This window comes from Manis pentadactyla, chromosome 10, assembly GCF_030020395.1.
Source record: "Manis pentadactyla isolate mManPen7 chromosome 10, mManPen7.hap1, whole genome shotgun sequence".
Lineage (NCBI taxonomy): Eukaryota > Metazoa > Chordata > Mammalia > Pholidota > Manidae > Manis > Manis pentadactyla.
The window spans coordinates 33,918,238-33,943,741 of NC_080028.1; the positions used below are offsets into that span (position 1 = coordinate 33,918,238).

Below are 25,504 nucleotides of genomic sequence, written 5' to 3' on the forward strand. Positions count from 1 at the left end.
GTGCACTTCTCCCTGGAGGCTTGTGCATGCTGGGAGCTGAAGTCTCTGGAATGAAGAGGGAGGCCGTCCCGGCGTGCAGTGCGGCGGGCTGCGCCCGTACTGGGGCGCTGGGGGAAGGAGCTGGAGGCGGGAGGCGCAGGGCTCAGGCGCGTCTCCGCTGGTGACCTGAGTGCGGTAGACGATGACTGCGACTCCCAAGGCGCCGCCCGCCGGATCGCTCTTCCTGAGGTTTCCCTAAGCCGTCTCCTAGGATACAACTCCCAGGTGAGGTGGGACTGCTGGTCAGCGGCGGCGGTGGAGTTGAGGGGAGCGGTCCCGGCTTCGAGAAGCTCGGACCGTGTGGGCGGAAGGACTCGGTCCCGGTGTAGAGGTGGGAAAAGCCCGTCTTCTCCTTAGACGTTTGTAAGTGGTACTGCAGGGGGTCCCCTCTGTAAGGGGGCGGGGGAAGTTTTAGCTTTTTTTTGCTGTCAGAATCCTCTTCATAAGTGGAGTGGGGGCCGCGCAGCCAAGATCGTGGTTTGGGGTAAATGAAGCATTGAGTAGAGGGCATCTCGTTCTCCGATACCGCCTGCCTTTCTTGTAGCACCATTGTCTTCGTGAACTGGAGGACTTTAAGGTTGAGGAGCTAGGATAGAGCGAAGGCTCTAGAGAGAAGAGTTTAGAATTTGTCCCAGCTAACTGCTGGGAGTGGAGAGAGACGAAGGGGCCTCAATTGTCACCAGTCCTGTGCTGTAACTTGCTTGGTTACTAAGTGTGTCCTTACATGAAAGTGCCTGCTCAGGTGTTTGCAGCTCTTCCTGTGCAAGTGTTGTTCATCCCTCTGTTCTCAGCCGTTCTGGAGTATAATATGCCACTAGGTAACTTCCTTAAGCTGTAGATTTGAAATCTAAATAACATTTTCCACTGTTTGGACAAGCGCCTCTCATCTTTACCCTTTTTTTTTTTATAGCATTTAAAAATATAATTGACAGTAGACATTCCTTTTGAAAATAAAAAGAAATAGTAGATATCTCCAGACCACGTGTTTGGGTAAAACAAGAAATAGCTCAGTAGAAAATAAAAACAGTACTGATTTTGTGAGGTATATTTTAAAGACATTCATCAGATTTGAAACTATGGTGATTTTTTCTAATCCTTTACTGAGAGATTATATCCAAGTACCGTTCATTATTATTTTTTACCGTGCTGTACATTACATCCCCAGGACTAGTCTTGTCTTTCTCTGACTTACTTTACTTAGCATAATCCCCTCAAGGCCCATCCATGTTGTTGCAAATGGCACAATTTCATTCTTTTTTAAGGTTGAATAATATTTCATTGTGTATATACACACATTTTCTTTATACATTCATCTGTTGACGGATACTGAGGCTATTTCCATTTCTTGTCTGTTATAAATAATTCTGCAGTGAATATGGGGTACAGATATCTCAAGGTAGTGATTTCGTTTCTTTCAGATTATGACCAGAAGTGGAATTGCTGGGTAATGTGGTAGCTACGGTTTTAATTTTTTGAGACATCTCCATACTGTTTTCCAGAGTGGCTGCACCAGTTTACATTCCTACCATCAGTGTCTGAGGGGTACCCTTTCTCCACATCCTTACCAACACTTGTTATTTCTTATCTTTTTGATAATAGCCGTTCTGACAGGTATGAGGTAAATATGTCATTATGGTTTTGATTTGCATTTCCCTGTGATTAGTGACTTTGAGCATCTTTTCAGGTGCATGTTAGCCATCTGTATGCATATCTGAACATCTTTTGACAAATGTTCAGATCCTTGGCTCATTTTTAAATTAGATTGTTTTTTGTTACTGAGTTGTGTGAGTACTTTATATATTTTGGGTAATAACCCCTTGTCAGAAAGATGATTTGCAAATACATTCTCCCATTCTGTAGGTTGCTTTTTCATTTTCTTGGTGGTTTTCTTTGCTGTGCAAAGCTTTTCAGTTTGCTATAGTCCCACTGGTTTATTTTTGCTTTTGTAGCCTTTGCTTTTGGTTTCAAACCCAAAAAATCATAGTCAAGACAAATGTCAAGGAGCTTACCCCTGTGTTTACTTGTAGGAGTTTATGGTTTCAAGTTTTATGTTCAGGTCTTTAATCCATTTTGAGTAGATTTTTATGAGTACTGTAAGATAAAGTCCCAGTTTCATTTCATTCCTTTGCGTGTGGCCCTCCAGTTTTCCATTGATCAGAAAGACTAGCCTTTCTTCATAATATATTCTGGTCTTTTATTTCCAGGCTTTCTATTCTGTTCCACCCGTGTGTGTGTGTGTGTGTGTGTGTGTGTGTGTGTGTGTGTGTGTGTGTGTTTATGCCAATACCATACTGTTTTGATTACTACACTGAAATTATCCCATTAAATCTTCATAACAATCCATTGTAAAAGGTGGTTATATTGTCCTCATTTTCCAAATAAGTTAAGAAACTGAGGATTGGAGTGGGTTTATGCTGTGCTCAAACTTAAATGGTGTAATTGAACAGAGATCTTTCTGGCTGGAAGACATGTTCTTAACAGTTATGCTGTCTCCTAGGCATGCTGGGAACCCTATTTGTAAAGTGCTTCTTCAGTCTTGCTATCTATAGTAAATATATTCTTATTATATAACTTTGTTTACTCAATAATTTGAATTACATATTCCTTATTTAGCAGGGGAAGGTAGGGATAAAATGTCATGTACTATGTTTAAAACTGCTTATTTATTTTCATAGTTGGAGGGCCACACGCAAAGGAATGAAACTGGGACTTTATCTTACAGTACTCATAAAAATCTACTCAAAATGGATTAAAGACCTGAACATAAAACTTGAAACCATACTGTTTTGGAATCTGTTGCAGCACCTTGTTTTTCCATTCATTATAGCTATTATTTTCCATTTATTCATTTACTAGTTTTGTTTTGTCACTATTGGTCTTTTCTACACTTGCTCCCCTCACACTTATATTCCCAGCAACTCAGGTTACCTGGTCAAATGGTAAATTTTATTCTCATTTCTGAAGTGAAAACAGGTTCAGAGAAACCAAGTAATTTCCTAATAGTTAATGAAGGTAAGATTGTAACCCATATGTCATTACAGTCATGACTAAATGCAAAATCTTGCTTAAATTTACTTCTTTTGCTCATTCTAATATTTTTAAGCTTGTATATCACACTACACACTGGAGATAAGCAGGATACAAGTTATCTATGGTACAAGTCCTAATGCACTGTAGTATATTTGTAGCTAACTGAATAAAATTTACCTCAAGTTCAGTCACTCACTATATAATTTTGCAGAAAATTGCTTAAACTTGCCATTATTTTTTCATCAAATTTTCTGCATGAGTCAGTTTTTACCAAGAGAAAGGATTTATGTGACAATTTTATAAATGGCCTCACTACTGGAACACTTGTCTGAACTTGCATTCTTTCTTCTCTGCGGTTTTATGAGCAGTTTTATCTGACTAAAATTACTTCACAGGAAAGTCTTGACTTTTATAATTGCTTCATCTGTTTTCTGTACCAGTCAACCTATATTCCATTCACTTTTTTGCTGCCTTATCAAGAAAGTGAATGATAACCTACTTCTTCAGCATCTAATACAAAACATGGCCATGAGAAATTTAAAATCCACTATTTGTAGTAAATGTTTCATTTTGCTGTGTTCTCAGGGAGAGAAATCAGTGTGCAGCAAGCTGTGGACATTGAAAGACTTGAAAGATGAGTTGTCCTTGTGAATGCAGACTTTGCAGATGCTGCAGGCCAAAGTTTTACAAACTTTAATAAAGTATATTAGGTTTTTATTAAAATAGTTAAAATCATGAAATTATTGAACTGAGAGGACTTAACTTTCCAAGCTAAATATCCCAGATCCATGTAGTTTTTCTACAGGTTAATTTTTCCACAATTGTACTGTTGGATTATTAGAAAAAGTGGGCACTCAGTACAATTCTGTTGAGGAATTATATTAAGTTCTGGATCTCTGTAATATAGCTCATGAGTGATTTTCAATTGCAGTTGGATTTTTTGCACATATTTAGTGACGTTTCACTTTTTTAAGCAAACATAATCAGTCATCCCATCTATTCAGAATATGTGTTTCCTATAGGGAAAATGCAAGTTCCTGTGGGCAGGATCCTCACTGGACCCTAATCTACTTGCCCACTGCACACATACAATGCCCACAGGCATGTGCTTGCACATGTGTTGGCAATGAGCCTTTATAAGAGCTCCACCCAGTGCTGTGTTGGGCTGGCAGAGACAGAAGCTCAGGGGAATTGCAAACTTGCCACTTGCAAATGTGATTCTAGCACTCGACCTGGCACTGTGAGAATAAAGCTTGGTATTAACCCTTTTACATCCAACATTCTGTTGTCGTCGCTCTGTCTCAGTGAATCCAGAGTGAACTTGCCCAGAGTTGAAATCCCCGTCTGGCACAATAGTTGTGAATATGCTTGTATGCCTAGAAAAAGAGCTGGAAGTTTCCAGTTTTAGTCTATTCATGTGGTTATAAAGTACCCTAGATTAGGTAGTTTATAAACAATGGGAATCTATTTCTCACAGTTCTGGAGGCTAGGAAGTTCAAGATCAAGGAAAGCATCCATAGTATCTGTGTCTGGTGACAGCCCCGTTCCAGGTTCACAAAAGGTATCTTTTTGTTGTATCTTCACAAGGCAGGAGCAAGGGATCTCTCTCATGCCTCTTTTATAAGGACACTCATCCCATTGGTGAGGGTGGTGCTCTCATGACGTAATCATCTACCAAAGGCACCACCTCCAAATACTATCACATTGCATATTAGAATTTAACGTGAATTTTGGGAGGATACAAACATCCAGTCTATCATTCCCGCAACTAACATTTAACAATGATGTGCTACATTGTACAGTAATAGCCCCTGTGAATGTGCTTCCCTCTGTCTATGCCTTTATGTAACCCTCTCCCCTTTGCTGGCCTCTGCCCTTACAAGTGGCTCTTTTGGACATAACTTAGGATGACTCCAAAACTGAGCTCTTGACATGCATAAGAACTAGCTCCCTCTCCCTTTCTCTCATAAAATACTTGGAAACTCTTGAAAAATTTGTTACCTTGACTCTTGAGACCTCTTACACATTGATTCTAGGTTTGCCTTGCTTGATGGATAGTAAAAAATACGCATTAAGCAGAGACTTGAAAGGGGTTTGTGCATTAAGACTTGCCCTCCTGAGATCATCATTTAAGAAGTTCAGGTTAATCTACAGAGTATGACCTTAAGTAGCAGAGACTAGCTTTCCAAGCTGAGCAGAACTATATATATATATATATATATATATATATATATATATATATATATATCATTTATAAAGTATCATTGTATACAATTTTATAAAGGTTTCACATAAACAAGATTGTGGTTTCAGCATTGACCCATATTATCAAGTCCTCACCGGCCCCCCAACCGATTGCAGTCACTGTCTGTCAGTGTAGTGAGATGATATAGAGTCACTAATTGATTCTCCCTGCTGTACTGCTTTCCCTGTGATCTACCTATATTGTAAGTGTTAATTATAGTGCCCCTTAATCCTTTTCTTCCTCCCTTCTCACCCAACCTTCCCAACCCCTTCCCTTTGGTAACCGCTAGTCCCTTCTTGCAGTTTGTGAGTCAGCTGCCATTTTGTTCCTTCAGTTTTGCTTTGTTATTATATGCCACAAATGAATGAAATCATTTTGTACTTGTCTTTCTCTGCCTGGCTTATTTCATTGAGCATAATACCCTCTAGCTCCATCCATGTTGTTGCAAATGGTAGGATTATTTTCTTTTTATGGCTGAATAATATTCCATTGTGTATATGTACCACCTCTTCCTTATCCATTCATCAACTGATGGACACTTAGGTTGCTTCCATACCTTGGCTATTGTAAATAATACAGCAATAAACATAGAGGTGCATATGTCTTCTTGAATCAGGGATTTTGTTTTCTTCAGGTATATTCCTAGGAGTGGAATGACTGGATCAAATGGTATTCCTATTTTTATTTTTTTGAGGAACCCCCATACTGCTTTCCACAATAATTGAACTAATTTACGTTCACATCAGCAGTGTAGGAGGGTTCCCCTTTCTGTGCATCCTCGCCAACATTTGTTGTTTCTTGTCTGTTGGGTGTTGGCCATCCTAACTCGTATGAGGTGATATCTCATTAAGGTTTTAATTTGCATTTCCCTGGTGATTAGCGATGTAGAGCATCTTTTCTTTTCATGTGCCTGTTGGCCATCAGAATTTATTCCTTGGAGAAGGGTCTGTTCAGATCCTGTGCCCATTTTTTAATAGGGTTATTATTATTTTTTTAGGTGTTGAGGCGTCTGAGTTCTTTATATATTTTGGATGTTAACCCCTTATCAGATAAGTAGTTTACGAATAGAGTCTCACATATTGTAGGATGCCTTTTTTTTCTGCTGATGGTGACCTTTGCTGTACAGAAGCTTTTTAGTATGATGTAGTCCCATTTGTTCATTTTTTTATTTTGTTTCCCTTGCTGGAGGAGATGTATTCAGAAAAAAGTTGTCCATGTTAATATTCAAGAGATTTTTGCCTATGCTTTCTTCTAAGAGTTTTATGGTTTCATGACTTACATTCAGGTCTTTGATCCATTTCAAGTTTACTTTGTGTATGGAGTTAGACAGTAATCCAATGACATTCTCTTTTTTTGTTGTTTTTATTTTGGTATCATTAATATACAATTACTTGAGCAACATTTTGTCCAGTTTCATTCTCTTACATACTGCTGTCTAACTTTGCTAAAGAGGCTGTCTTTTCTCCATTGTATATTCATGGCTCCTTTATTGGATATTAATTGACCATATATGTGTAGATTTATATCTGGGCTCTCTATTGTATTCCACTGATCTATGGGTCTGTTTGTGCCAGTACCAAATTGTTTGGATTGTTGTGGCTTTGTAGTAGACCTTGCAGTCAGGGATCATAACCCCTTGCTTTATTCTTCCTTCTCAGGATTGCTTTGGCTATTCGGGGTCTTTTGTGGTTCCGTATGAATTTTAGAACTATTTGTTCTAGTTCATTGAAGAATGCTGTTGGTATTTTGATAGGGATTGCATTGAATCTGCAGATTGCTTTAGGCATGATAGCTATTTTGACAAGATTAATTCTTCTATCCCTGAGCCCAGGATGTATTTCCATTCGTTGGTGTCTTCTTTAATTTTTCTCGAGAATGTCTTATAGTTTTCAGGGTATATGTCTTTCACCTCCTTGGTTAGGTTTATTCCCATTATTTTATTCTTTTGGATATAATTGTAAATGGAGTTGTTTTCCTGATTTCTCTTTCTGCTCATACATTGTTAGTATATAGGAATACAAATGATTTCTGTGTATTAATTTTGCATCCTGAAGCTTTGGTAAATTCAGTTTTTCTTGTAGTTTTTCAGTGGGTTCTTTAGGTTTTTCTATGTACAATATCATGCCATCTGCAAACGGTAACAGTTTTACTTATTCCTTACCAGTTTGGATGCCTTTTATTTCTTTGTGTTGTCTGATTGCAATGGCTAGGACCTCCAGTACTATGTTGAATAAGAGTGGCGAGAGTGGGCATCCTTCTCTTTTTCCCCATCTTAGAGGAAAAGCTTTCAGCTTTTCACTGTTAAGGATGATATTAGCTGTGGTTTGTCATATATGGCCTTTATTATGTTGGCATACTTGCCCTCTATACCCATTTTGTTAAGAATTTTTATCATGAATTGATGTTGAATTTTGTCAAATGCTTTTTCAGCATCTGTTGAGATGATTGTGTGATTTTTGTCCTTTTTGTTGATGTGGTGTATGATGTTGATTGATTTTTGAATATTATATCATCCTATCATCCCTGGAATAAATCCCACTTGGTCATGATGAATGACCTTATTTATTTATTTATTTTGTTATCATTAATCTATAATTACATGAAGAATATTATGTTTACTAGACTCTCCCCTTCACCACGTCCCCCCCAGAAGCCCCATTACAGTCACTGTCCATCAGCATAGTAAGATGCTATAGAATTACTATGTCTTCTCTGTGTTGCACATCCCTTCCTATGCCCCCCCCCACATTACACATGCTAATCGTAAGGCCCCCTATCTTTTTCCACCCTTATCCCTCCCTTCCCACCCATCCTCCCCAGTCCCTTTCCCTTTGGTAACTGTTAGTCCATTCTTGGGTTCTGTGATTCTTCTGCTGTTTTGTTCCTTCAGTTTTTCTTTGTTTTTATACTCCACATATGAGTGCAATCATTTGGTACTTGTCTTTCTCCACCTGGCTTATTTCGCTGAGCATAATATCCTCTAGCTCCATCCATGTTGTTGCAAATGGTAGGATTTATTTTCTTCTTATGGCTGAATACTATTCCATTCTGTATATGTACCACATCTTCTTTATCCATTCATCTACTGATGGACACTTAGGTTGCTTCCATTTCTTGGCTATTGTAAATAGTGTTGCGATAAACATAGGGGTGCATCTGTCTTTCAAACTGGGCTGCTGCACTCTTAGGGTAAATTTCTAGAAGTGGAATTCCTGGGTCAAATGGTATGTCTATTTTGAGCATTTTGAGGAACCTCCATACTGAATTCCACAATGGTTGAACTAATTTACATTCCCACCAGCAGTGTAGGAGGGTTCCCCTTTCTCGCCAACAATTGTTTGTCTTTTCGATGGTAGCCATCCTTATTGGTGTGAGGTGATATCTCATTGTGGTTTTAATTTGCATTTCTCTGATGACAAGCAATGTGGAGCATCTTTTCATGTGTCTTTTGGCCATCTGAATTTCTTCTTTGGAGAAGTGTCTGTTCAGCTCCTCTGACCATTTTTTAATTGGCTTATTTGCTTTTTGTTAAGGTGCATGGGGTCTTTATATATTTTGGATGTCAACCCTTTATCGGATCTGTCATTTATGAATATATTCTCCGATACCGTAGGGTACCTTTTTGTTCTATTGATGGTGTCCTTTGCTGTACAGAAGCTTTTCAGCTTGATATACTCCCACTTGTTCATTTTTGCTTTTTTTTCCCTTGCCTGGAGAGATATGTTCATGAAGAAGTCGCTCATGTTTATGTCCGAGAGATTTTTGCCTATGTTTTTTTCTAAGAGTTTTAGGTTTTATGACTTACATTCAGGTCTTTGATCCATTTCGAATTTACTTTTGTGTAAGGGGTTAGACAGTGATCCAGTTTCATTCTCTTACATGTAGCTGTCCAGTTTTGCCCACACCATCTGTTGAAGAGACTGTCATTTCCCCATTGTATATCCATGGCTTCTTTACCATGTATTAATTGGCCATATATGTTTGGGTTAATGTCTGGAGTCTCTATTCTGTTCCACTGGTCTGTGGGTCTGTTCTTGTGCCAGTACCAAACTGTCTTGATTACTGTGGCTTTATAGTAGAGCTTGAAGTTGGGGAGCGAGTTCCCCCCCACTTTATTCTTCCTTCTCAGGATTGCTTTGGCTATTTGGGGTCTTTGGTGTTCCCATATGAATTTTTGAACTATTTGTTCCAGTTCATTGAAGAATGCTGTTGGTAATTTGATAGAGATTGCATCGAATCTGTATATTGCTTTGGGCACAATGGCCATTTTGACTATATTAATTCTTCCTAGCCAAGATGATGGGATGAGTTTCCATTTGTTAGTGTCCTCTTTAATTTCTCTTAAGAGTGTCTTACAGTTTTCAGGCTATATAAGGTCTTTCACTTCATTGGTTAGGTTTATTCCTAAGTATTTTATTCTTTTTGATGCAGTTGTGAATGGAATTATTTTCCTGATTTCTCTTTCTATTAGTTCATTGTTAGCGTATAGGAAAGCCACAGATTTCTGTGTGTTAATTTTGTATCCTGCAACTTTGCTGAATTCAGATATTAGATCTAGCAGTTTTGGAGTGGATTATTTAGGGTTTTTCATGTACAATACCATATTATCTGCAAATAGTGACAGTTTAACTTCTTCCTTGCCAATCTGGATGCCTTTTATTTCTTTGTGTTGTCAGATTGCCATGGCTAGGACCTCCAGTACTATGTTGAATAGAAGTGGGGAGAGTGGGCATCCTTGTCTTGTTCCTGATCTTAAAGGAAAAGCTTTCAGCCTCTCGCTGTTCAGTATGATGTTGGCTGTGGGTCTGTCATATATGGCCTTTATTATAATGTTGAGGTACTTGCCCTCTATACCCATTTTGTTGAGAGTTTTTATCATGAATGGATGTTGAATTATGTCAAATGCCTTTTCCGCATGTATGGAGATGATCATGTAGTTGTTGTCCTTCTTTTTGTTGATATGGTAGATGATGTTGATGGATTTTCGAATGTTGTTCCATCCTTGCATCCCTGGAATAAATCCTACTTGATCATGATGGATGTTCTTTTTGATGTATTTTTGAATTTGGTTTTCTAATAATTTGTTGAGTGTTTTTGCATCTATGTTCATCAGGGATATTGGTCTGTAATTTTCTTTTTTTGTGGTGTCTTTGCCTGGTTTTGGTATTAGAGTGATGCTGGCCTCATAGAATAAGTTTGGAAGTATTCCCTCCTCTTCTATTTTTTGGAAAACTTTAAGGAGAATGGGTATTAGGTCTTCAGTGAATGTTTCATAAAATTCAGCAGTGAAGCCATCTGGACCAGGGATTTTGTTCTTAGGTAGTTTTTTGATAACCAGTTCAATTTTGTTACTGGTAATTGGTCTGTTCAGATTTTCTGTTTCTTCCCTGGTCAGCCTTGGAAGGTTGTGTTTTTCTAGAAAGTTGTCCATTTCTTCTAGGTTATCCAGTTTGTTAGCATATAATTTTTAATAGTATTCTCTAATAATCTTTGTATTTCTATGGTGTCCAGAGTGATTTCTCCTTTGTCATTTCTGATTCTGTTTATGTGTGTAGACCCTCTATTTTTCTTGATAAGTCTGGCTAGGTGTTTTTCTTCTCAAGACATTCTTTTTTCTATTTCTTCCCATGTTCATTTTCTTAAGGTATTCTTATTTCTGTTTCTTCCCATGCAGTCCAGGATTCCAATATATTTTGCGTAGTGATGCTGACAGTACTACTGTCATCTGTTCCTAACCCTGCAGAGAATGCATTTAGTGTCCCATTAAGAAAAATGTTTCCTGCACGGTTTTTTGGGGTTTTTTTTCTTTTTTAGTAAATTACACATAACATAGTTTCCCATCTTAAGCATTTTTAAATGTACAGTTCAGTTGGATTAAATACATTCATATTGCTGTGCATCCAGCACTCCATAACACTTTAATCTTGAAAAATTAAAACGCCACACCCATTAAATAATAACTTCTCATTCTCCACTTCCTCCAACCCCTGTTAACAGCTATTCTACTTTCTGTCTATAATTTTAACTTCTCTAGGGACCTCGTAAGTGGAATCATACAGTATTTGTCTTTTCGTGACTGACTCATTTCATTTAGCATAATGTCCTCAAGGTTTATCCATTTTGTAGTATACCGCAGAGTTTTCTTCCTTTCTAAAGCTGAATAACATTCCATTATATCTACAGACCACATTTTGATCATCCATTCATCAATCTGTATTATTCCAGGGACACTATTGTATAAAAATTTATATTTTGCTATCATATTTTAGCTACTGTTAAACATGCTATGAACATGGGTGTACAACTGTTTCTTGGAGATCCTGTTTTCAATTCTTTTGGGTATATACCCAGAAGTGAAATTGCTGAACATATAGGATTCCATTTTCCATACATAAATTCCACTTCTAATTTTTTGAGAAACCACCATACAGTTTTCCATAGCAGCTGTAGCATTTTACATTTCCACTAAGAGTACACAAGGGCTCCAATTTCTCCACATCCTATAAACACTTGCTGGGGTTTGGGTTTTTTTTTTTTAGTAGCCATTCTAATGGGTATGCAGTGGTATCTTATTGTAGTTTTGATTTTCATTTCCCTAATGATTGGTCATGTTGAGTATCTTCTCATGTGCTTATTTCCATTTGTGTATCTTCCTTGGAGAAATGACTACTCAAGTCCTTTACTTTGAATTGGGCTGTTTTAGAAGTCCTCCATATAATCTTGATATTAATTCCTTATCAGACATATGATCTTCAAATATTTTCTCTCATTCTGTTGGGTTTCTTTTTTACACTGTGCATAGTGCCTTTTGATGCACAAAATTTTCATTTTCATGAAGTCAAATTTATCTGTTTTTTCTTTTGTTGCCTGTGCCTCTGGTGTCATGTCCGAGAAATCATTGCCAAATCCAATGTCATGAAGCTTTTCTCCGATTTTTCCTTCTATGGGTTATATTATTTGAGGTCTTACATTTAGGTCTTTGATCAAATTTGAATTAATTTTGTACATTGTGTTAGGAAAAGATCCCTTCTTTTGCATGTGGATATCCAGTTTTCCTGGCACCACTTGTTGGAAAAACTGTCATTCCCCATCGAGTGATCTTGGCACCCAAAAATCATCTGACCACATATGCAAGGGCTTACTTTTGGGGTCTCTGTTCCATTCCACTGGCCTATCTGCTTGTCATTATGCCAATACCACACTATTCTGATTTCAGTTAGTGTGAGTCCTTCAGTTTTGTCTCTCAAGATTGTCTTGGCTCTTCAATGGTCCCTTGTATTCCATATGAATTACACTCTCTCAAAATCCTAATGACAGAAAAAAAGTCATTGGGATTTTGAGAGTGGGTTGACTGTTAGATTGCTTTGGGTAGTACTGACATCTTAGCAATATCACATCTTCCAATCCATGAATGTGAGATGTGTCTTCATGTCTTTATGTCTTCAATTTCTTTCAGCAGTGTTTTGTACTTTTCATTGTAGAAGTCTTTCACTTCTTTGGTTATTTTAGTCTCTTTGCTGCTGCTGTAATGAACTGCTTTTGTAATTTCCTTTTTAGGTTTTTCATTGGTAATGTATAGACATACAACTGATTTTTGTATGTTGGCTGTTATCCTACTACTTTTTTTAATTTTTAATTTTGGTATCATTAATGTACAATTACTTGAACATTAGTTTACTAGACTCCCCCTATTATCAACTCCCCCTCACATACCCCATTACAGTTATTGTCCATCAGCATAGTAAGATGCTATGGAATCACTACTTGTCTTCTCTGTATATACTGCCTTTTCCCATGTCCTCCCCCACTATATCATGTGTGCTAATCATAATGCCCGTTTTTCTCCTTTCTCATTTCTGTTTCTGTTTATGCATGTAGACTCTTTTTTCTTGATAAGTCTGGCTAGGGGCTCATCTATTTTGTTTATTTTCTTGAAGAACCAGCTCTTACTTTCATTAATTCTTTCTATTGTTTTATTCTCCTTGATTTTATTTATTTATACTCTAATCTTTATTATGTCCCTCCTTCTACTGACTTTGGGGCTCATTTGTTCTTCTTTTTTTAGTTTCATTAATTGTGAGTTTAGATTGCTTAAATGTATGGTATTGTCCTTCTTTCCTGAGGTAGGCCTATATTGCAATATACTTTCCTATTAGCACGTCCTTCGCTGCGTCCCACAGATTTTGTGGTGTTGAATTATTGTTGTCATTTGTCTCCATATGTTGCTTGATCTCTGTTTTTATTTGGTCAGTGATCCATTGGTTTTTTTAGGAGCATGTTGTGAAGCCTCCATGTGTTTGTGTGATTTTTCATTTTCTTTGTGTAATTTTTTTCTAGTTTCATACCTTTGTGATTTGAGAAACTGGTTGGTACAATTTCAATGTTTTTGAATTCACTGAGGATCTTTTTGTGTCCTAGTATATGATCTATTCTTGAAAATGTTCCATGTGCACTTGAGAAGAATGTGTATTCTGCTACTTTTGGATGTAGAGTTCTGTAGATGTCTGTTAGGTCCATCTGTTCTAATGTGTTGTTCAGTGCCTCTGTGTCCTTACTTATTTTCTGTCTGGTTGATCTGTCCTTCAGAGTTAGTGAGTGTTGAAGTCTCTAGAATGAATGCATTGCATTCTATTTGCCCTTTTAATTCTTTTAGTATTTGTTTCACATATGTAGGTGCTCCTGTGTTGGGAGCATAGACATTTACAATGGTTATATCTTCTTGTTGGACTGACCCCTTTATCATTATGTAATGTCCTTTGTCTCTTGTGACTTTCTTTGTTTTGAAGTCTATTTTGTCTGATACAAGAACTGCAAGTCCTTCTTTTTTCTCTCTATTAGTTGCATGAAATATCTTTTTCCATCCCTTCACTTTTAATCTGTATATGTCTTTGGGTTTAAAGTGAGTCTCTCGTAGGCAGCATATAGATAGGTCTTGTTTTTTAATCCATTCAGTGACTCTATGTCTTTTGATTGGTGCATTCAGTCCATTTACATTTAGAGTAATTATTGATAGATATGTACTTATTGCCATTGCAGACTTCAGATTCGTGGTTACCAAAGGTTCAAGGTTAACTTCCTTACTATCTAAGAATCTAACTTAACTCACTTAGTATGCTATTACAAACACAATCTAAAGCTTCTTTTCTTTTTCTCCTCCTTTTTTTTCCTCCTCCATTCTTAATATATTAAGTATCTTATTCTGTGCTGTTTGTCTGTCCCTTGTTTGATTTTGTGTATAGTTAATTTAATTTTCCATTTGCTTAGTATTTAGCTGTTCTACTTTCTTTACTGTGTTTTTATTACCTCTGGTGACAGCTATTAAACCATAGGAGCACTTCCATCTGCAGCATTCCCTCCAAAATAAGACTGTAGAGTTGGTTTGTGGGAGGTAAGTTCTCTCAGCTTTTGCTTATCTGGAAATTGTTTAATCCCTTCTTCAAATTTAAATGATAATCTTGCCAGATAAAGTAATCTTGGTTCCAGGTCCTTCTGCTTCATTACATTAAATACATCATGTCACTCCCTTCTGGCCTGTAATGATTCTGTTGAGAAATCTGATGTTAGCCTGATGGGCTTTCCTTTCTATGTGATCTTATTTCTCCCTCTGGCTGCTTTTAATAGTCTGTCCTTATCCTTGACCTTCACCATGTTAATTACTATATGTCTTGGTGTTGTCTTCCTTGGGTTTCTTGTGTTGGGAGATCTGTGCACCTCCATGGCCTGACAGACTATGTCCTTCCCCAGATTGGGGAAGTTTTCAGCAATTACCTCCTCAAAGACGCTTTCTATCCATATCTGTCTCTCTTCTTCTTCTGGTATCCCTGTAATGCGAATATTGTTCCATTTGGATTGGTCACACAGATCTCTCGATATTCTTTCATTCTTAGAGATCCTTTTCTCTCTCTGTGCCTCAGCTTCTTTGTATTCCTGTTCTCTAGTTTCTATTTCATTTATTATCTCCTCCACCAAATCCAATCTGCTTTTAATACCCTCCATTGTGCTCTTGAATGATTGGATCTCTGACCAGAATTCATTCCTGAGTTCTTGAATATTTTTCCATACCTCCATTAGCATGTTAATCATTTTTATTTTGAACTCCCTTTCAGGAAGTGTCATGAGGTCCATGTCATTTAAATCTTTCTCGAGAGTTGTATTAATAATTTTACTCTGGACCAGGTTCCTTTGGTGTTTCATATTTGGATATGGCGCCCTCTAGTGTCCAGAAGCTCTACTCTCTGGAGCTGCTCAGCCCCTGAAGCAATGTTGGGGGTCGCAGGGGAGTGGTATTGCTGCCTGCGGGGAGGAAAGAGCTGTTTCCTGCTTCCAGGCTACTATGCCTGTCTCCACTGCCTGAACTAGTGGGCCGAGCACACAGGTATAAGCTTTTTCCGAGAGCAGCCAGATCTGGATCCCTGCTTTCCACAAGCAGCTGGAATCTCAAGTCTCTCCAGGAATTCTGCCTGTCTTACCTTTACAACCCCGTAATCATGAGAGTATCATGAACGCACCATGAAATGTAGGTTTGTGCTCCCAGAGCAGATCTCTGGAGTTAGGTGTTCAGCAGTCCCAGGCCTCCAGTCCCTCCCCCACTCCATTTCTCTTCCTCCCACCGGTGAGCTGGGGTGGCGGAATGGCTTGGACCCCACCAGGCCACAGCTTTGGTAAGTTACCCTGTTCCGTGAGGTCCGCTCTTTTCTCCAGGTGTGTGCAGTCTGGCGCAGTCCTCTTTCCTGTTGCTCTCTCAGGGTTTGTTGTATTAATTATATTTTCATATTATATGCGGTTTTAGGAGGAAGCCTCTGTCTTACCTCTCATGCCACCATCTTTAATGATGACCTTAAATTTAAAAAAATATTTTCCCCACAAATCATATTAACTCAGACCTTCCCAAAACCATTTCAATCACTAACACCTCTTTCTTTAAGCAGACAGATTTCATCCACATCATCTACATAAATCTTGGTCTGGCTTGACTACAAAAGCTTTCACAATTCCTGCTTCTGTGTCATAGGACTTTGAATAATCTCTACTTTCTGTGTTCAATTTTTTTTTCTGATGCATAATATTGTATACCATCTGTGGGTATTATTTTCAGTAAACACAGGGCAAACATAGCCAGATGGACAGCATGTAGTTTAACCTTTTAAGCAGGCTTACTTTAACATTTTTTTTGTCCCCTTTGTTTTTCTTTAATTATTTTATTACTTCCAGGTATAAATCTTTACCTTTTGATTTGAATCTCACAAAAAAATCAAATGCTGAGAATCACTGCATCTACTAGGCAGGAATTAAATCTCAGGAGATGGAACTGTGCTCCAAGGGAATGTAATAGCCTCTGGTTTAATGTCCCCAGTATCTTCCTGAAAAGAAATCAGTTCAGTCTAATTAGGGAGCTTTGTTGTTCAATGACTTCTTTATGAAAAAGCCTTTTTGAGATCACCTAGGACATTTGCCCACATCCTTCAAAGTGTTAACTCAGTACCTCCAGAGTCCCTGTTACAGACAGAATGCTGCATTCTCCCAAATTGTGTTAAAGCATGAACCCCCAATGTGTTGGTATTTGAGATGGAGCCTTTAGGAGGTTATTAGAGTTATATGAGATCATAAAGGTGGGTCCTCATGGTGTGATTAATGCCCTTATAAGAAGAGACACAAAAGAACTTGCTATTTTTCTCTCATAGGGAAGAAAGGCCATGTGGGCACACAAAGAGAAGGCAGTCACCTGTAAACCAGCAATGGAGGACTCAACAGGAACCAAATTGGCCAGCACCTTGATTTTGCATTTTTCAGCCTCCAGAAGTGTGAGAAATAACTTTCTTCTTTAGACTACCCAGTCTTCTATTTTTGTTACGGCAGTCTGAAATGACTATTAGAGTCTCCCAAACAGTCATAAGTCTATGTAAGGATTTTCCAAAATTGAAACCAACCCAGTAACCATTAGTTCTTCTTGCTTTGAGTAGTCCAAAAATAAGAATACATTACTAGATATTTTAGCAACTCCAACCTAAGTCTTCTTTTCTTTTTCCTTTTGTTATTTAGGCCCTGGAACCCTTATATAATTATAAGCCAGTTCTACTCTGTCAGTTTCAAAAGTTTTTTCTGTGAATTTAGGAGCTATTATATTATCAATGTGGTTGAGTACATTTCATGAATCCAAGCCATCTGGCCCCAGTTGATTACAGTAGGTGTCCTTGAAGCAACATCATAAAAAATGATTGCATACCTAACCATGTACAGGTAAAATGGGATTTGACTTTCCTGTGCCATACAATCGAAAAAGAAAAGACTTTTTTAAGATCTGTGACAACCAAATATTATAGAGCAGCCTCCTTAATTTTCTGGACCCATATTTGTATCTTTTACTAAATTCTATAGTCCTCATAACAAAGAAAAGTGGTTCTCACCCAGGGGTGATTTTTCCGAGGAGAACCATTGGCCACATCTGGAGACATCTTCGATTGTCACAACTTGGGGGTGGTATTTGGGGAGCAGGGGGAAGTGCTACTGGTATTCAGTGGTTAGAGGCTTGGGATGTTGCTAGACATCCTTTAGGGACTAAGATAGCCTCCCAGAGCAAATAGTTATTCAAATTACCAGTGCTGCTCAGCTTGAGAACCTAGGATGCCCACCAACCCAGCTCTTAAACGTCTCCAGCCCTTTGTTTGTGGAGTTGAGTTGAATCTCTCTTCCCCATTACAATAGTCAAATAAAATTTTCGTTGCCTGGTTAACTTTGCCAGGTGCAATTTTTCTTTACCAGCACCAAGCACCCCAATTCCTTAGGCTCTCGATATTTGCTGTTCCCTCCCTCTGGAATGTGTTGACCCCAAGGTTCATCTTCATGAGCTACTCCCTCACTTCCTTCAGACCTTTGTTCAAAACACCTCCCTATCAGTGAGCTCTCCTCCCTTACTGGAATAGCAAGTTCTATCCCCCAGTCTTCTCTCCACCTTAACTTTGTTCATCCTTCTCCATAGGATTCATCATCAAGACTTACTACATACTCATTGTCTGTCTCTCCCCAGTACAATGTAAGCCCACAAAGGCAGGATTTTTTTTCCTGGTTTGTTGACTGCTATGTCCCTGACATTTTGGCACAGGTATTGAGGAAGTACTAAAGTAAATATTTGTTGTATGAAAGAACAACAATGAATTGAGCATCAGTGGCTATCTGATGCCTTTCTGTGTCATTGGAGGCCAAACCTTAAGTCTTAACTTTAATAATTCAGTTATCTAAAATCTGGTGATCCTAACTTAAACAGGCTGAGCAACTTCATTGGTATAATCTATGAAATAAGTCTGTGAATGCATTTCAAATGGGATTTTACTAAGACATTGACAGATACAAGGTAAAATTGGAAAAGCAATAATTAAAAAGTAGGTTCGATTAGAAGAAACACACACCTCATAGATTTATCAATTCCCTTTGCTTCCTCTTAATTTCTGATTCAGCGACTATAGTGAGGAATCTACTAAATGGAATGTTGTAAGACATAGCAATGAATAAAATGCACTTCCTATTATAAAAGATTATGCTGTAATAAGAAATAAGACAATTTTGAAAGGGTATTTAGGAAGAAAGGTAACTAATGAGAGTAATTGAACATCTGAAGCAAAATGAGGGTATATTTTAAAAGAGAAACTTGTGAACTGCTGGCTAACTGGAATATTTAGGAGAAGATACAATATTGGGGGTTAGGATCTTTACTGTGCCCTGGACTACACCCCACTCCTCAGCCCATTCCAAGCTCTATAGCACTATACTTCAGCATTCTGTCACCTAACTTAAGAAATGCTGAAAGGTTATTCTTCCTTAGCTTAGGTCTCTCCAATGTTCAGAATAAAAATAATAAAAGCTAATATATAGAAAGTGCTTACCATGTACCAGGTATTATTTAAAATACATGAATCATCTTATTTACTCCTCTCAACTATATGAGGTTTTATTGTTAATATCCCCACTTACCTGCCAAAAGTCATGCACTACTAAAAGGCAGAATCATGACAATTACAAAAATCAGATGAAGACATTGAATAAATTACCATATAAAAACTGTGTAGGTACTAGATAAGAGAATCAGCGGTAGTTAGTATAAGAAATGTTTAATTACCCTATTTTCCACCACAAGACCCTAAAATACTTGTCTGCATCATTAATATCTACTCATAGTGAGCCCGTGGGCTCCCAACGCTCTCAGGAAAGTATCATTTATGACTCCCTCCTTTCACAATCTGTAGTGATCTCATTCAAATTCTGTGGCCAGTTTGAAGCACTTTGTGGGAACCCTGTTGTCAATGGTAGAGCATCTTTTATTTTAAAAAATAAATTCCAATTGCCAATCTTGCATTTGCACATTGCAAAGCATGAAAATGAAAATGTGAACTCTCAAAGACCATTTTAAAACAAAAAAGAGGGAAATTAATGTTAACCTGAATAGAGGTTAAGAATAGAGAGTCTATATCATGATTGTCAGTGGCAGCCATTGTATTCCACCATATGAAAGAACATCATCTGTTTGACCCTATTCTTGAGTATTGAGGTTATTCAAATATTTGGCCATTAAAAACACTGATAGTAAAAGATGAAAAAAAAGAATATAGATTCTAGAATCAGAAAGACAGGTTCAAAATAGAGCTTGACACTTACGGCCTTTGACTTAAGCAAGTTACTAAACTATTTGGAAGTAGCGCACTCTTCTCATTTCTGAAGTGGAAGGTAAAATTAGTGCATATTTGAAAGACTGTTATGAGAGTTAAATTCAATAATATATGTAATTTATTCAGTATATCCTACAATGGAATAAGCACTGTATAAAAGCTTTCTATTACTGTCAGCATTATTGCTATTATTCTTTGCAGAATCACAAACAAGTAACACATCAATAAAAATGTAGCTGTTGGTACAGAGATAGATTATTAATTATAGTATTATGGAATTTATTATAATTTTCACCTTTAGAAAATTCTAAAGCTTATTAATTATAATATGCTCTAATTTGTTTTTCTTCTTGAAAAGTCATTTGTTTCTTTTCCTGATAGACTTCAAGCTCATTGAAGACAGAGATTGTGTCCTTCACTTCAACATATCTTTATTTCTTTTTTTCAATTTTTTTTTACTTTGGTATCATTAATCTACAATTACATGAAAGACATTATGTGTACTAGGCTCCCCCCTTCACCGAGTCTCTCCCACATACCCCTTCACAGTCACTGTCCATCAGCGTAGTAAGATGCTGTAAAATCACTACTTGTCTTCTCTGTGTTGCACAGCCCTCCCCGTGCCCCCCCCCCACACTATACATGCTAATCATAATGCCCCCTTTCTTTTTCCCCTGCCCTTATCCCTCCCTTCCCACCCTTCCTCCTCAGTCCCTTTCCCTTTGGTAACTGTTAGTCCATTCTTGGGTTCTGTGATTCTGCTACTGTTTTGTTCCTTCAGTTTTCCTTTTTTCTTATACTCCACATATGAGTGAAATCATTTGGTACTTGTCTTTCTCCACCTGGCTTATTTCACTGAGCATAATGCCCTCTAGCTCCATCCGTGGGCATCTGTCTTGTTCCCGATCTCAGAGGAAAAGCTTTCAGCCTCTTGCTGTTCAGTATGATGTTAGCTGTGGGTTTATCATATATGGCCTTTATTATGTTCAGGTACTTGCCCTCTATGCCCATTTTGTTGAGAGTTTTTATCATGAATGGATGTTGAATTTTCTCAAATGCTTTTTCAGCATCTATGGAGATGATCATGTGGTTTTTGTCCTTCTTTTTGTTGATGTGGTAGATGATGTTGATGGATTTTCGAATGTTGTACCATCCTTGCATCCCTGGGATGAATCCCACTTTGTCATGGTGTATGATCCTCTTGATGTATTTTTGAATTCGGTTTGCTAATATTTTGTTGAGTATTTTTGCATCTATGTTCATCAGGGATATTGGTATGTAGTTTTCTTTTTTGGTGGGGTCTTTGCCTGGTTTTGGTATTAGGGTGATGTTGACTTTATAGAATGAGTTTGGGAGTATCCCCTCCTCTTCTATTTCTTGGAAAACTTTAAGGAGAATGGGTATTATGTCTTCCCTGTATGTCTGATAAAATTCCGAGGTAAATCCATCTGGTCCGGGGGTTTTGTTCTTGGGTAGTTTTTTGATTACTGCTTCAATTTCCTTGCTGGTAATTGACCTGTTTAGATTTTCTGTTTCTTTTTGGGTCAGTTGTGGAAGGTTGTATTTTTCTAGGAAGTTGTCCATTTCTCCTAGGTTTCCCAGCTTGTTAGCATATAGGTTTTCATAGTATTCTCTAATAATTCTTTGTATTTCTGTGGGGTCTGTCATGATTTTTCCTTTCTTGTTTCTGATTCTGTTGATGTGTGTTGATTCTCTTTTCCTCTTAATAAGTCTGGCTAGAGGCTTATCTATTTTGTTTATTCTCTCGAAGAACCAGCTCTTGGTTTCATTGATTTTTTCTATTGTTTTATTCTTCTCAATTTTATTTATTTCTTCTCTGATCTTTATTATGTCCCTCCTTCTGGTGACCTTAGGCCTCATTTGTTCTTCTTTTTCCACTTTCGATAATTGTGACGTTAGACTATTCATTTGGGATTGTTCTTCCTTTTTTAAATATGCCTGGATTGCTATATACTTTCCTCGTAAGACTGCTTTCGCTGCGTCCCACAGTAGTCGGGGCTTTGTGTTGTTGCTGTCATTTGTTTCCATATATTGCTGGATCTCCATTTTAATTTGGTCTTGATCCATTGATTATTTAGGAGCATGTTGTTAAGCCTCCATGTGTTTGTGAGCCTTTTTGCTTTCTTTGTACAATTTATTTCTAGTTTTATAGCTTTGTGGTCTGAAAAGTTGGTTGGTAGGATTTCAGTCTTTTTGAATTTACTGAGGCTCTTTTTGTGGCCTAGCATGTGGTCTATTCTGGAGAATGTTCCATGTGCACTTGAGAAGAATGTGTATCCTGTTGCTTTTGGATGTAGAGTTCTGTAGATGTCTGTTAGGTCCATCTGTTCTAGTGTGTTGTTCAGTGCCTCTGTGTCCTTACTTATTTTCTGTCTGGTCGATGTGTCCTTTGGAGTGAGTGGCATGTTGAAGTCTCCCAAAATGAATGCATTGCATTCTATTTCCTCCTTTAATTCTGTTAGTATTTGTTTCACATATGTTCGTGCTCCTGTGCTGGGGGCATATATATTTATAATGGTTATATCCTCTTGTTGGACTGAGCCCTTTATCGTTATGTAATGTCCTTCTTTATCTCTTGTTACTTTCTTTGTTTTGAAGTCTATTTTGTCTGATACTAGTATTGCAACTCCTGCTTTTTTCTCCCTGTTGTTTGCATGAAATACCTTTTTCCATCCCTTGACTTTTAATCTGTGCATGTCTTTGGGTTTGAGGTGAGTCTCTTGTAAGCAGCATATAGATGGTTCTTGCTTTTTTATCCATTCTATGTCTTTTTTATCCATTCTCTGTGTCTTTTGATTGGTGCATTCAGTCCATTTACATTTAGGGTGATTATTGAATGCTACGTACTTATTGCCATTGCAGGCTTTAAGTTTGTGGTTACCAAAGGTCAAGGTTAGCTTCTTTACTATCTTACTGTCTAACTTAACTCGCTTATTGAGCTATTATAAACACTGTTTGATGATTCTTTATTTCTCTCCATTCTTATTCCTCCTCCTCCATTCTTCATATGTTGGGTGTTTTGTTCTGTGCTCTTTTTAGGAGTGTTCCCATCTAGAGCAGTCCCTCTAAGATACCCTGTAGAGGTGGTTTGTGGGAGGCAAATTCCCTCAACTTTTGCTTGTCCGGGAATTGTTTAATCCCTCCTTCATATTTAAATGATAATCGTGCTGGATACAGTATCCTTGGTTCAAGGCCCTTCTGTTTCATTGCATTAAATATATCATGCCATTCTCTTCTGGCCTGTACGGTTTCTGTTGAGAAGTCTGATGATAGCCTGATGGGTTTTCCTTTGTAGGTGACCTTTTTTTTCTCTCTGGCTGCCTTTACTACTCTGTCCTTATCTTTGATCTTTGCCATTTTAATTATTATGTGTCTTGGTGTTGCCCTCCTTGGGTCCCTTGTCATAGGAGTTCTGTGCATTTCTGTGGTCTGAGCAACTATTTCCTCCCCCAGTTTGGGGAAGTTTTCAGCAATTATTTCTTCAAAGACACCTTCTATCCCTTTTTTCTCTTTTCTTCTTCTGGTACTCCTATGGTGCGAATATTGTTCGTTTTGGATTGGTCACACAGTTCTCTTAATATTCTTTCATTCCTGGAGATCCTTTTATCTCTCTCTGCATCAGGTTCTCTGCGTTCCTGTTCTCTGATTTCTAGCCCATTAATGGTCTCTTGCATCTCGTCCATTCTGCTTTGAAGTCCTTCCAGAGATTGTTTTATTTCTGTATTCTCCCTCCTTAGTTCTTGCATAGTTCTCTGCAAGTCCATCAGCATGGTTATGACTTTTGTTTTGAATTCTTTTTCAGGAAGATTGGGTAAATCTACCTCCCCAGATTCCTTCTCAGGAGAGGATGTGGAAGGTGTCTGGGTTAGCCTGGTCTGGATCAAATTTTTTTGCCTTTTCATGTTGATAGATGCAGTGGTATGCTATTGACTTGCCTGTCATGTGGGAGAGCCAAGACCTTTTCCACTTGCTCCTGGCCTTTCTTTACTGGGACAATGGCGACCCCCTAGTGGCTTGTGTTGGGCAGTTGCATGTAGTCTGGGTCTGTTTCTTGCCCAGCTGCTATGGAGGAAGCTCCCTTGCTGTGGGTGTGGCAGCCTCAGGCTGCTGCTCTGCTATAGTGGGGCGCTGGAGGGAGAATGGACAGGGGGTGCTGTTTATCACTGTGAGGGGTCTCAGAACTGCTGCCCAGGGGTTTAGGGCACCCAGAGTTTCCTGGGATTCCCAGGTGTTGGTCTAAGTGTCCCGGGATGCTTCCGTCCAGCAGTGGAGTCCCTATCCCTTTAAGACTTTCAAAAAGTACTTGCTTTTCTTTGTCCCAGGGGCGCAGGCTGCGGGGACCCGCTCACAGGTCTTACTGTCCTGTTTCCCTAGTATCCAGCACCCCACCCTCAGGTACGGATGGCTGGGGCTGGCTGTGTAGCAGACCTGGGCTCCCTCTCCCTCCCTGCTCCGACTCCTCCCGCCGGGAGCTGGGGTGAGGGGCGCTCGGGTCCCACCGGGCCGGGGCTTGTATCTTACCCCCTTCGCCAAGTGCCGGATTCTCGCAGGTGTGGATGTAGTCTGGCTGTTGTCCTGTATCTTCTGGTCTCTCTTTTAGGGATAGTTGTATTTGTTGTATTTTCAAAAATATATATGTTTCTGGGAGGAGATTCCCACTGTCCTACTCATGCCGCCATCTTGGCTCCGCCCCCCATATCTTTATTTCTTATCTGCTATGTGTCAGGCATCATTTTATGGTCAGAGAAATAAAAAATAAACTAAAAAGAAAAAATCCTTACATTCCTGAGGCTTTTACTTAGGGTAAAAACTGGTAATAAATAAACAAAAACATACAACATAAATAATACACAATTAGAGAGATATCCCCAATATCTTGAATAGGAGCTAGTTCATAATAGGCACTCAATTTAAGTTAAATTCAATTTGATTACATGAAATTATGTTATTATGAATATGCAGATGTACTGGAGAACTCTTTCAGGCTCAGGAGAGCCAATTCCATGCATTTGTTTCCAGTTCTGTGTTCAGTGATTTTGCTTTGGTAGCTTTAAATCTGCTATGCTGGGAGTTTTTACACAGAATTAAGCAATGCTACAAACTGCAGCTATTTTTTCCTGGAAACCATTTGTTACACATTTATCAACACACACTAGATAAAGGCTTATAAAGTGTGGAATCTGAATTTTATGCACTTCTGAAAAAAATTACCCTTAATATATCACATTAATATGTTAACATATGTTAATATAATAGCACATTAATGTTTATAAATTCCAGAAATTCAAATTCACAAATTATGTAATGCAATGTTAGTCTGAAGATTATTAAATATATATATACTTACATAAATAGAATTATTTTCTCCCAATAATTGTAACTATCCCTTGACTATTCAGGCCTATAGAGTAAGTGAGACAGAGACCGTGGATGTAGTCAGAGTAGGGTGAGGGCCTCCAGAGGGGGCAGTGCGGGATATTTGCAGTCAGAGCAATGTAACTACATGCAAAGA

At 38.2% G+C, this 25,504-nt stretch overlaps 1 protein-coding gene across 3 annotated transcripts in view; it reads left to right on the forward strand.

The window, feature by feature from the left end:
- Window positions 1-92: 92 nt before the first annotated feature.
- Window positions 93-25,504, forward strand: part of LOC130678995 (metallothionein-1A-like) — a 64,985-nt gene continuing 39,573 nt past the window's right edge. For 2 of the 3 annotated variants that reach the window (XM_057486600.1, XM_057486598.1), the window contains exon 1: window positions 93-264. The gene's annotated coding sequence lies outside the window, so the exon portion shown is untranslated. Of the gene's footprint in view, window positions 265-16,995; window positions 17,116-25,504 lie in introns of all 3 variants that reach the window. The other variant, XM_057486599.1, reaches the window with a different exon arrangement.